A 12,694-nucleotide genomic window follows, 5' to 3' on the forward strand; every position below is an offset into this window, starting at 1 on the left:
CCACACCGGGTGCCACTCTTTTCAGCTAAGAACAGGAAAGTGAGACTACAGTTCACACAGGCTCACCAAAATTGGACAATAGAAGATTGGGAAAATGTTGCCTGGTCTTTTCTGGGCAAACACTGGGCCCCTTAGTACAAATTAAGCATGGTTTAAATGGCACCGCCTACCAATGAGTTCACTGTACTCCAATGGCCTCCACAGTCACCAGATCTCAATCCAATAGACCATCACCTTTGGGATGTGGTGGAACGGGAGATTAACATCATAGATGTGCAGCTGACAAATCTGCAGCAACTGTGAGATGCTATCATGTCAATATGGACCAAAATCTCTGAGGACTGTTTCCAGCACCTTGTTGAAAGTATGCCACCAAGAATTAAGGCAGTTCTGAAGGCAAAAGCAGGTCCAACCTTTTACTAGCAAGGTGTACTTAATAAAGTGGCTGGTGGCAACTGTAAGGTGAAAATCAGTGTTATCAGTGCTCTTAGTGCTCTTCACAGTCCACATTCCACTTGGTAGCAATACTGTACGTAGGTGTTTTTTCCATAAAATGCCTCTTTGAAGAAGGATGTGAACATGAAAAGCCGGATTGAAATGTAGATACTGTTATTTTTAGGAGAGTTTCATCATCTAGTTTTCTGTTTTCAACAGCCAAACATGCTGAAATCACCTTTTGACCAACACCAAAAGGCAAAAAGGTGTTTGTTTTCCATTCAGCATCTTAAACGACTAAAGGTTAATACACGCCTCACCATGCACTCATTATTAGATGGCTAGAAAAATCCTCCAATAATTTATTTAGAGTGTGAAAATCGCACTTTAAGCTTATCCCTCCGGCTTCAGCCACAGTAATATATAAAGACAGGATCTGTCTTTGGACAATCCTGGCTAGTTTCTCACCTAAAGCGTCATATTCACGCAGACTCGTTGTGAGCCATCACCTTTCAGGTCACATATCACATTTTTTCCTCTAATGAAATTCTCGTAATGGTGATATCAACTTAAGCTAAATACACCTGATCAAACACATGAATTACAGCACTGTCGTCCTCAAGCCTTTCATGGGCAATATGTCTTCAACCTGTTCCAAATCAATGCACGTAGGGCAAACCCGCACAGAAAGAATTAATGTATTTCAATCAGAGATCACATCATTATTAGGAGTTACTGTTTTCCCAATGAATAGATTTATACCACCCCTCTGAGTCTGATCCGTGATTACACGAGGCATTTTTATTCTGATTGTGCAGTTATTCTGATTCTTAGTGTGATATTGGTGTCCATGTAAGCGCAGCCATTGTTTCTGTGTCTCTGTGTATATATTAGTTGACTGCTTCTGTCTATTCTTGCGGCATGTTTTTGTTTCTTATTTGAAATTGCAGCTTCGTCTTGTTTAAATAATCTCTGGCGCCTCCTCATTTTTTTTTTTTCACTCTCGAATCTTAATTATAGCGAGTTTCTTGGTCATCACAGTCCTTTGATGTATCTGTTCTATGTTCACATGCTGGATGCTGGTAACAAGTATGCATGTGTGCAAACTACAATAAAATTCCAGCAGGCATTTATACCAGCTATTGTTTTCTAAAGAAATTCTGAAAAATAATGTCTGGTTACCCAGTGAACTATGATGAGAATGAATGTAGTTGTTTCCTTTGATTGGATGATGAATCACATGAAATTGAAGAGGAGACAAAAAGATTTTCTTACTCCGCACTGTGTGAAGTTTTGCCAAAAACTGCAAATTAAAAGGCGTTGCTATCAGAACTGTCTGCCAGGCTGGCCACTTCTAAAATTACATCTCCAAAAAATCCTTCGACAGTTTGACAAACTCTGTCCAACAGATTGTCAAACCTTCTCATTCACTTCCTGTTCGTGGTGTGACTGATCAGGCTGTGTGCTCACATCCCTCTTCTGATGTCGTTAGCGTTCGGGTTTGTGCGCCTAATTTTGAATCATACCGAGCATTTTATTCAAAATGGGGTCAGAAATCCAGACTATGACATCCTCAGACATTTCAAACGAGACAAAATATCCGTTTTAACAGAACAAAGGCTTTCAGGTTATCTGTGCTATCGATCATCTTGCTCCTTTTTGAAAAACCCTTGATCTCAATGGTTCCACTTAGTCTGGCGTGATCCAACAGCGTTTGTGTAACACAAGTAAGAACTCATGTCCCACGGCATACGTACGCTTTCTGGGTTTAATTTTGATGAATGATTGCGCCCTCCTGTTCTTGGGTCCATCTCTTTTGTACCATTCAGTGCAACAAAATAACGTGAAGAGCTTTAAAATGCATCATAAGGAAACACGTATGTGGCGTGCCCTGCTTTCATAAGAATGATGTGTGTATAATCTTCTTTGATTATAAGAAGTACAGTGGAGAAGACCAACTTTTCGTCTGTCCTAAGACATCTTACCTGAGTGTCCAGTGGACTTCTCGGTCCATCAGCGCCCATGAACCCATGAAGATCAACAGGAGCGTGGCACACTTTGTTCTCTGCCCAATTATCAGTCTGGCAAAACAAATCTGTCAGAAATGAGACGTGGCTGAGTTATTGATCTGTTTATACCGTCCACAGCAAGGGGGAGGAGCGCTGCAAGCTGTTGACGTCACAAAGGCCCAAGGACTGTTGGAGGCCAGCTTCCTCAGTGGGCTGTATATACCATCCCTTTAAATGCTGCCAACATGTAGCATGTGCTGTATTTTCATTTCACTCTCAGTGACCATGTATCTTATATATAATGTGGCAAATGAAACTGCATTCAGAAAAGCAATGATAAAGAAAAACATATTGAGTTTATCATACTCTACAGCAGGTGTTTTATCAAACAACAGTATTTAATTACAAAGCGGCTCAATGTGCACAGAGTAAATCTCATTTCAGTTAGTCAGTGTTCATATAAATGTATTAACAAATGGAGAAAGCGCGTAAGCTGATATTTGAGACTTGTATTGGTCTACATGTTATTATATCATATATTTAATTCTTCCACTACTGAAAGACTAATTTACTGCAGAAGTTTAATGGACTCTGAAAAGACGCAGCCAACATTAAAACCACTAACAGGAAAAGTAAATGACCATCATTTACCATGACAACGTTCATCATGTACATGTGGATGTTAATTAGACATGTAGCACCCACCTAGACCAGACCAGGCACCCCGACTCCATAGAAATGACACTCCTTGATGTCAGCAGCAGGATGCAGCCTGACACAGACACATACAGAGCAACGGTTTAGGCAGAACTAAACAAAAAAAACATGAAAAACAGCACAAGGTGTTGACCTGGCCTCCAAATTCACTAGATCCCAAACTGATCAAGTATCTGAGGGATGGACTGATCCACAGAGGCCCCTCTCCTCAACCCATAAGACCCAAAGGCCCCATTAGCAACATTCTGTTTCCAGACACCACAGGACACCCTCAGATATATCCAGGAAGATTCTCAGTCAGTCTATCAAACAAAACAAAGCAAAACAAAAAAGATCTAAACTGATCTCCCCACTCGTCATCTAGAACAGAAGAAACAACTTGAATAAAGTGTCTTCAAAGAAATTCTGCTTTCATGAAATGCCAAGATGTGGAGATTTGACCTCAAATCTCCCCCAGTCTCACTGGAATTAATCACTAATCACTGTTTACTCTAAGACGTAAACAAGCTTCGAAATGAAAAGGAAGCCTCCCATTTGGTGGCGATCGATTTGACTGAAACATAATAAATTGCTGAGACAATTGGGTATTGACAGGCTGAGAAAGTAAATGCGTTTTATCTAGATGTATCAGTGGCAGCTTTCGGAGAACTCTTCCTCCGTGCATTAACTGCGTGAAAGTGCCTTTCTGCTACAGTTGTTTGAATGCCTCCATCTCTGGGATTACTCAACAAAAAGCTGTAAATATGCAAAGCAGATTAATTAGTTTCCCAAGGTCACCTGTACAGAAAAGAGCTGCCAGTGTTAATAAACCAGTGATGTGTTACCTTGTGCAGACCATGAGCCTCTGCACAGGTTTTATTGATATTTGCTCAGGAGTTAACGAGGCTCCGTGTGAGGCTCCATTTGGCCAAAAAAAGTGTTTCTGTTTAATCCACGGCCCCGAAAGGCCGAAGGAGTCGGAGTTGTTAGAGCATCTTAGTTCTGGTGGCTTTAACTGCACCGCGAAACTCCACAGTTCATTTGAATGCCTGTCCTAAAAAACTGCCAAACCAGCAGTGTGCTGACTCAAGATGACACTTATTAGCTCTAATCCCTCAGCCCTCTGTGTTTGTGTTATCAAACAGGATTAGACGGACGCCTTTATGTCGCTTTATCGATACACTGGCTCAAGTTTTAACTTCTCAGCGCCAAGAAGTCCTTAATGTGTGCGTGACGTGATCGACCGCACACGTCTGATAAAACTACAGCTATTTACTTTAGTTTTCATTTGTATTGGAATCTGTCTTGATTATTTAGTAGATGATGATGATGATGATGATGACAGACGATTGTCACTGAGTAAATGAGCCGAGTCCCTGTGCCTTATCAGATAAATTACCACATAAATGCTTCAGGAAGTAGACAATGTGACTCTTAAAAATATCTGTTACTGTTCAAAAGATTTATTATTTTTTTGCATCAATCACTTAAATATTTCTTCCATTAGGCCTCTTCTATCTATGTTGTGACAGATTCCCCTACTTTGAACTTTGAAGCTTGGATCGCCGCTTAACACGACTTCCTCTTGTGTTACTAAACTGCTCAAAAGGGCCGACCATTCCTGCACCAAAATTAATAAAAGCTCGTTGAAGCACACGGTTACATGAAGGCCTGCAGCTCCTGCAGGTTCACTAAGCGGTGGAAAATACCCTCAGACGACTATGATCAAGTGAATGGGATACAAACCGCTTAAATGGACCATTAAAAAGAATTAGGCACAAGCTACTGTACATGGAATGGACAATTAATTCCTCGTATGTGGCTGCAAAGTAATAGATGTACTGTAATTACCAAAACAGCGAATTACCCGATTAATTAACTAATCCTGCTCCGAAATAGTTCACTAAAAGTTAATGACACAGCAAACCTGAAGTCGATCCCCCATGCCAGCACTGACCTCTGCTGGATTTAACGGCTCAGTACAAGTGTTGACAGGCTCCATCATATCTGCGTCGTGCCACAGGATGGTGCATTTTAAAGAGATAACAACAGTGACCTAATGGAATCAGGGAGGACTCCCGCTGTTCACTAAAGCACAAGTAGTGTAGCAGCCCTGAAGAGACATTTCCAATCCTCGGGAGCTCTCAGCAGAACGTAATCGGGTTGAAGTATGAGCTCATGTTCGGATCAATGGAAACATACTGACACTTGAGTCTTTCCAAAAGATCCACATAAAGTAGCAAACACACAAATGTAATAGCAGGAGGAAGCAGCAGTGTCATATTGCAGCAAGTGAGCATTCGAGGAAGGAGATTTTTTGAAAGCCGAACGACGTGACGACGAATGAAAAAAAATTCTAAATTTGACAGAAAAAAACGTTCATAATTCTGTCTTTATTTTCTGAGGGTTAATTATGCTACTCATTGATCTCATGTTCTGTGAACACAGCTACAACTTGCAGATAATTGCTCCGGGGTACTTTGGGATCAATACTGTGCCAACATCAGACTGTATTGGAAAGTCTCTGTATGGGTGATTGCTTGTTACATCAATCTGGCTATAACGGGGGAGTCATTTCCTAGTCGCTGCCCTGCCCTGCTCCTCTTTGTGTGGAAAGAGTTGCAGCTGATTGAGACAGATATTTCCCTCTCATTGCCCATGCCTGGAAAACGTCAGGCTTTCTGAGAGAAAAGGCAACTGAAGTTTATTTGAGATCATTTACGAGACATCAGTGATCGGAGGTCTATGGATATCCTCTGGGGAGCGGAAGGAAAGCCCCTTGCCCTGGATGCAACCTCAGGACAAGACCGCCCGTGACGGTACATGATGGTAAGGGAATGGTGGTCAGAGAGTTCGCTGGAGGAGGTGGAGATAGCACAGGAGGGTGGGCAGATGGTTGTTCAGTCTGCAGTTTACTCTGGGCGGACGGTGGGCGGAAATCTTCGTCAGCGGCTCCTTCAGATTTCCTGATGTTTTCTGAGTTTTAACTGACTTCAGTTCATTCATTGATTCTTCCAAAACAAAGAGGCTTGATCCAGATTTTAAAGGTATGTGTTTGTCTGGTTGTTTTCTCCTGGCTTGATGAGAAATTGTCAAGAGTGAAATACATAGAAACAGAAGCAGTTTATGTTCGATGTGCAGGAAAGCAAATGTGTAAACATGTTTTGATTTTTTTGCATTTTGATACTTTAAAATGATTATTAAATCATTTTGTCTTTAGATGCGTTGATTTTTTTCGGACAAATCTTCCTTTCCAGACTGACTCCTATTCCACTTAACTTCCACAGCGTCTCCCTGGAGGCCATGCCGGACAGCCCAGAGAACATCCCCCTGGGAGAGTGCACACTCTCCCAGTCCAGGGACCAGCTGACGCCCCCGAGTCGCACGGAGAGCACCGTGTTCAGCCTGGCCCGCAGTGAGTCCATCTGGACCGCCGAGACCCCCCAGAGCAAATGCGAAGTGTTCTGGTTCCCCATCCACCTCATGTCCACCGGCGGCAGCTTCATGGCATGCGGCATCATCATCAGCGGCCTCTACTTCGCCGGCCACTGCAAGAAGGTCACCAACTTCCTTGGACCGGCTCTGCTGTCCATCGGGCTAATGGTTTTTGTGGTGGGCGTGGTCCTGATTCCCATCACCAAAGAGAACAGGAAGCGGTCGAACATGAAGAAGCCCCTCAGTTACTACAGGCCCCCGATGTTCAACCTGTGATGCTTGGGATTTTGTCATGAAACTTTAATTTTGTTCTCCTAATTTTGAACCCTTAAGAGTGAATTTAATCTTTTTCGGCATGGGACCATCCGTGGGAAATCCATTATTAAATGACTCTCTGATTTGCACGGATTGACGTCACTTTCTTAGACTCAAGTGTGCATGGCAACATTTGCATTAATAATGGCTGAAAAGAAGGTGAGAGCGACAAAAGCACTGTGTAAAATGCAATTATTCACACTTCACACAATCTGGCAAAGAGGGGGATATGAGAAGTGTCCTCATGAATATTTATGAAAGGGGAAGTGGACACGTGGGATTTCTTAATGCCGTGTGGTACAGTATATGACAATTCATGAATAATAAAGTTGTGAGAGATTGTCACTTCCGGCTTTACTGTGCCTAGCTGCAGCCACATGAGTCCTTGTTGTGGAGCTTAGCCACCAGGAAAGGGCACTTTGAATTATGTAAAGAGTTGGAATTTGACTGTTGTGACCTGAAAGCTTGTTTTCACAAGATGTAAATATACTGCGAGAGGAAGTAATCGGGATTCTGCTTTAATGGCCAAGAAATATTTCTGTGCGCACTGAAAACTGACTGCTCAGCCGCATGGGTTGGATTGTATTTAAAACGTCTGTAATTGATACTTATATCCCAACAACGTGACTACTTGAGAAAGCAATTGCATGTTTTGCTGAAATTATGAAGACTTACTGTATATACTGAGATCAACTGAGATCATTGGCTACAGTCGGAAGATATTTAGAGTTCTGAACCAATGACATCACTGTGTCCGCATGTTTTAATTCATGCAAATTTATCATGTTAATAATTTATTTCAGTAAACATGCCCCAAACTCTCTTGGTTGTGACCTAAAGTGTTGCTTTTAGTCTGTTTGCTCAACTAAACAGAATATTTTAAGGGAAGATAACTGGTGATAACCTGAATGTTTTAAAGATCCAACATCTACAGCAGGTTTTCTATTTTAATAGAACTACAAATGGTGTGTGTGTGTGTGTATGTATGACAAATGGCTAAATGGCAATAATGATAATCAAATGAAACCATACTCCGATCAGGCAGAACATTATGACTCCCTTGTGCCTCCAAAACAGTTGTGACTCATCAGAGAATGAACATGGGCCTTCTGAGGGTGTCCTGTGGTGTCTGGTAACAGGATGTTGTTAATGGGGGGCCTTTTGGATGGGTTGAGAGGAGCGGCATCTGTTGATCACGCTTGTTCCAGTACATCCCACAGATACTTGATCAGTTTGGGGTCTAGAGGATTTGGAGCTCAGGTCAGCACCTTGTGTTGTATTTTACGTTTTTTGAGTTGTTTCCTTTCCCTGTGAGTTGTTGTTGTGTTTGTGTGTGTCTGTGTCAAGCTGCATCCTGCTGGGGATGCCTGCTGACATCAAGTAGTGTCATAATTGCTACAGGGTTGGGGTATCTGGTCTGGTCTAGGTGGTTGGTACATGTCAAAGTAGCATCCACACGAATGCCAGGTCCAAACGTTTCCCAGCAGAATGTTGGATTGTCACAAGACGGTCACTGTCGTTCACTTCTCATGTCAGTGGTCATAATGTTATGCCTGACCGATGTATAAAACGTGTGGCCTAACAATCGGTACCTTCAGGTATAAAATATTATATAATTACATAAAGGCTGCTTCCACCTGATGCCCATAAATAAACATATCCAGCTAAATTAGCACATGATGCTTGGGTCTTTGTGATTTGACAGTCAAATTCTACCTACTTGTCAGCCCTGCGTAATTTGCATCATGGAAACTAGACTAGACTATGATTGTTGACCCGACTGCCGAATGATCCCGTTGCACCGTGTAGGACGTCTGCTACTGGGTACATGTGTACACTGTAGAAACACCGTGTTTATCTTCACCTTAAGGTGGGGCGTTCCTGTGCAGGTGCGCAGTCTCAGCTCAGGTACAGTGGGAGAAGCATCTCGCCGTTACACAGCCCCGAACTGGCTGTAATGTTTCCACGATGGGGCCGGCCGAGTGCATTGGAAACTGTGCGTTTTTATTTATAGGAGCCGTCGTGTTCGACGTCGTCGGCATCGTTCTGCTTTTCCTCGGGATTTTCGCCGACCTGCGCATCGACGGCCGCTTTTACGGCGACTTCTTCATCTACACGGGCTCCCTGATCATCTTCTTCAGCCTGTTCATCTGGATCACGTGGTACGTGGTGAACATCCAGGTGCGCGAGGATGACGGCCTGAGGAAGAGGAACAGCTTCGTGGAGCTGGCGAGGAAACTGTCCCAGAGGCTGAGCAAGACGCTGACCGCGGAGGACCGCGTGAAGTGCGTGGAGGATGTGGACTGGAGCCAGATGGGGACGCCGCCTCGCAAATCCAGCAGGGTGACGTGGGGCAAATCCACCGCCTACCACAATGAAGGCTATGACAGCTCCATTGACTCACCTGCTTTGGAGAAGAAGGTGGCCTCCGCTACCACCCTCTGATGTCTTGACTGGTACATTCGAACCTTTAACCTACGCTTGGTCACCATGGCCTTGATGCTGTCTTAGAGATCTGCTGCAATGAAAAGTACCCTGAAGTGAGCGTCTGTCGGTTAAATGGTAGCAAACTCTTCTGAACTGAAGCTTCTTTTCTAATTATTATTCATTCAGGAAGAAAAAGAGCTGCCACAAAAACATCTGCACATTTTTCTTTTCAAGGTCCAGAAGCTATTTATTTGTGTGGTCCATTAGTTCCTGTTCAACTTGGAGCCCGGAAGTCCGGCTGAACCTAAAAGGAACAACATCATTCTTTATAGAAAACATATACAAGTAAAACATTTCATTAATTCTAGTGAGTCTGTGGTACTTTAATGCAATGGACACATTAATCAACAGAAACTATGAAGGAATTATTATCTTATTCTGTATAGGGGTATAATGTTAAGTATTTTATCATTTGCATTTATTTAATGCTTATGTGCTGCATTTCAATAAATAACACTGTGTTTATATCCTTATTATATGCAACTATAATGCAAGGAAACAGAGGCCCTTAGAGCTGCTAGCCCTACAAATGTTCATGTACAGTTTAAGTAAGTCAATAAAAGGATCAATAAAATTGTCATTTTTTTAGTTTTTTATTTTAAGTCTTTTTTTTAAAACCCCTAAATAAGTATAAGTATAATAAGTAAAACAAACCAAAAAAACACACACAGAACGATGTTAGTTTCATCAGTGGGACCTTGCAATAAAGTCCTTTCTCAGAAACATTGTCAGTCTAACACAGTGAAATGTTTGGTCATTGTTGTGTATGACTTTAACCTTTTTTTTCACTTGCATCAGCTGTGAAGTCAAGTCAGGTGTGCTGTTTGATGTTCAGAAACAGAAACAGAAATACACTGGTCCGACTGGTTTGACTCTGTTGACGTGCTGCCGTAAAGCAAACCTAAAACTCCTGAACAGAAAATCATGTGGGACTTAAGACTTAAGTTTTATACCATACTAGGATGTTTTGTGTGTGTGTGTGTGTGTATATATATATATATATACACACACACACATACACATACATAGTTATAGCCACAAGAGGTTGATCCTCAGATTCAGTGGCACACCTTATGGAAATGTCAACACTGTGAGTTTACTGAAAGGGCCCCTGGCAGAAGTCAGCATGACTGACAACATGGCACTGTTTAATAAAACCTTAAAGTAAATACATCGTCATTCATCTTGGCTGTGTACCTACTGTCACAGTCACAGTGGGCGGGACGGCAATTCAGGCAGGAGAGACAAATAGTGTCCGCTCGACTGGTCAAACAAGGTGCTCCCAGGGAAGTTTCCATTACGTTCGTTTCCTCTTTGTGAGAACCATTTCGCTGCAGGTGCCATTATAATACACTGATTTATGAACTGAGAATTATCAGATATGAAGGGAACTCTTGGGATGAGTGATGAGAGCTGCTCGCGGGCTCTGTGAAAACGGGAAAAAAGTGGTGTATTTCCTGGGGTCACTTTCTTCTGATAAAAGATGCAGGGCAGTGATACAACCTTGAATCCCCGTTGGTTTCATTAACTGAACAAAAAAAATGAGCAGCGGAGGGGGGCACCTGATTAATTACAGCAAGCTGATGACTGTGAACACAAGCTCAGTGGTGACGGATTATGACATACAGACAAAACAAATCAGCCCTGCAAAGGAATGAAGGCGGACTGTGGAGCTTTCAGCTACTAATGAGTAGCGTAACCTGTTGTTGTGGTTGGATACCAATCTTACCATTCTTGAGCTATTCTAGAAATGTAAGGTGTGCTGTGGGTGGTAAAGGAATGAGCTATAAGACTCTTCTGACGAGACTCGCTGTCGTTTTTGTCAGAGCTTCACACTCCATCCACCTGTCCGTCTCCCCCGGCCCAGACATGGAAGATAAGAAGTTTGCCACCGTCCTCCTGTCGCTGGCTGTGATCATGGACATCGTCGGGATTGTCCTCTTCTTTGTGGGGATCTTTGCTCCTCTGAGTTTCTGGGACTTTTTCGTGCTGTCCGGACCTTTGCTGCTCTTCCTTAGCCTGTTCTTGTGGATATTCTGGTACATGGGGAGCATCACCGTCTCTGAGGAGGAGCTCAACCTGCCCAAACACGACATATTGTGACCTCAGCGTGACTGGAGCTGGACTGAGTCAAAGCTGGCCTGGACGCTCACCTCCAACAGACCAGATGCATAAGGACGAAGGAGAAAACTGGGCAGGTCAAACTGAAGCAGACGTATCAATTTGTCATCCTGTGGTTTCTCTGGGACCGAATGAGGTTTGCAACAGTGAAGGATAAGTGATAAATCCTGGAAGGAAATAAAAACAGTCTTCCAGTCTTTGTCTTCAGGGTGAAACCAACTTGTCAACAGCAGTGATTTACCGCACTTTGATGGAGTGGAAAATGTACTTCTAAGCACTTTGGAGGCTTTTAAAAAAGCAGTGACATGATGACACTGTGTGCCTTATTTATATCGCTGTCACCGCCGATGTTCGCTGTGGTTCGAAAGTTGTTTTTTTGATGTGCATGCTTTTCAAATGTTTAACTATACATGCTGTAAAGTGACTGCTCTGTGTTCTTTGTGAAGCTCCTCCTCAGAAACTAGCCAAACTGGCACCGTGGCTTTTTGAAAAGATCCACCCAGAGTAAACACACAGAGACGACAACTACAGGCAGGAAATGTGTTCACTGGACCCGTGCAACAGTCAGCAAAGAGAATGAAACCAATACTCTTCCTCCACGCCCAATTCTTCCCAGGCTTAATCAGCACTCAAGGCACCATTAGCTGCCCCAGACATGGAGAGCGTTATTAATGTGTCCATTTGGTTCCTGCCCCTGAGACAGGAAATGGAGGAGAGGCGTAATGGGTCTCTCTCTCTCTCTCTCTCTGGATCTCTTCGCAAAGAGATGGAAACCCTGCTGCTCGGCCCCTCCTCTCCCCACAGGACGCCACCTTCTCTGTTACGTTTAAATCTCCTGGTTGCCTTGATGGTATAAGTCATTACAATTTTAATCACGACTGCACATATCAATGCATAACAGCGCCTCCCGTGAGAGATTGGGAGGTTTTACACTGACTGCAGTGAGGGTCCAGTTTCCATACCGGCTGCATGATAAAGCATGCCCAATATCTGCAAGGTATAACACTTAGCATAGATAGGGAGTGAATCATGTGGTTGGAAATAGCATTGACTAATAGTTGATAGCCATTAGCGGTTGCTACTCTTCCTGGAGTTGAGGGAAACTGGGACCAACTGTATATTTGTGTGCAGCACTCGTTTGTTGACAAAGTAAAAAGAAAAATGTACATATCTGTAATGCTTCAGTTGTGGTTCTC

Source organism: Mugil cephalus, chromosome 20, assembly GCF_022458985.1.
Source record: "Mugil cephalus isolate CIBA_MC_2020 chromosome 20, CIBA_Mcephalus_1.1, whole genome shotgun sequence".
In the NCBI taxonomy this organism is placed as follows: Eukaryota; Metazoa; Chordata; class Actinopteri; order Mugiliformes; family Mugilidae; genus Mugil; species Mugil cephalus.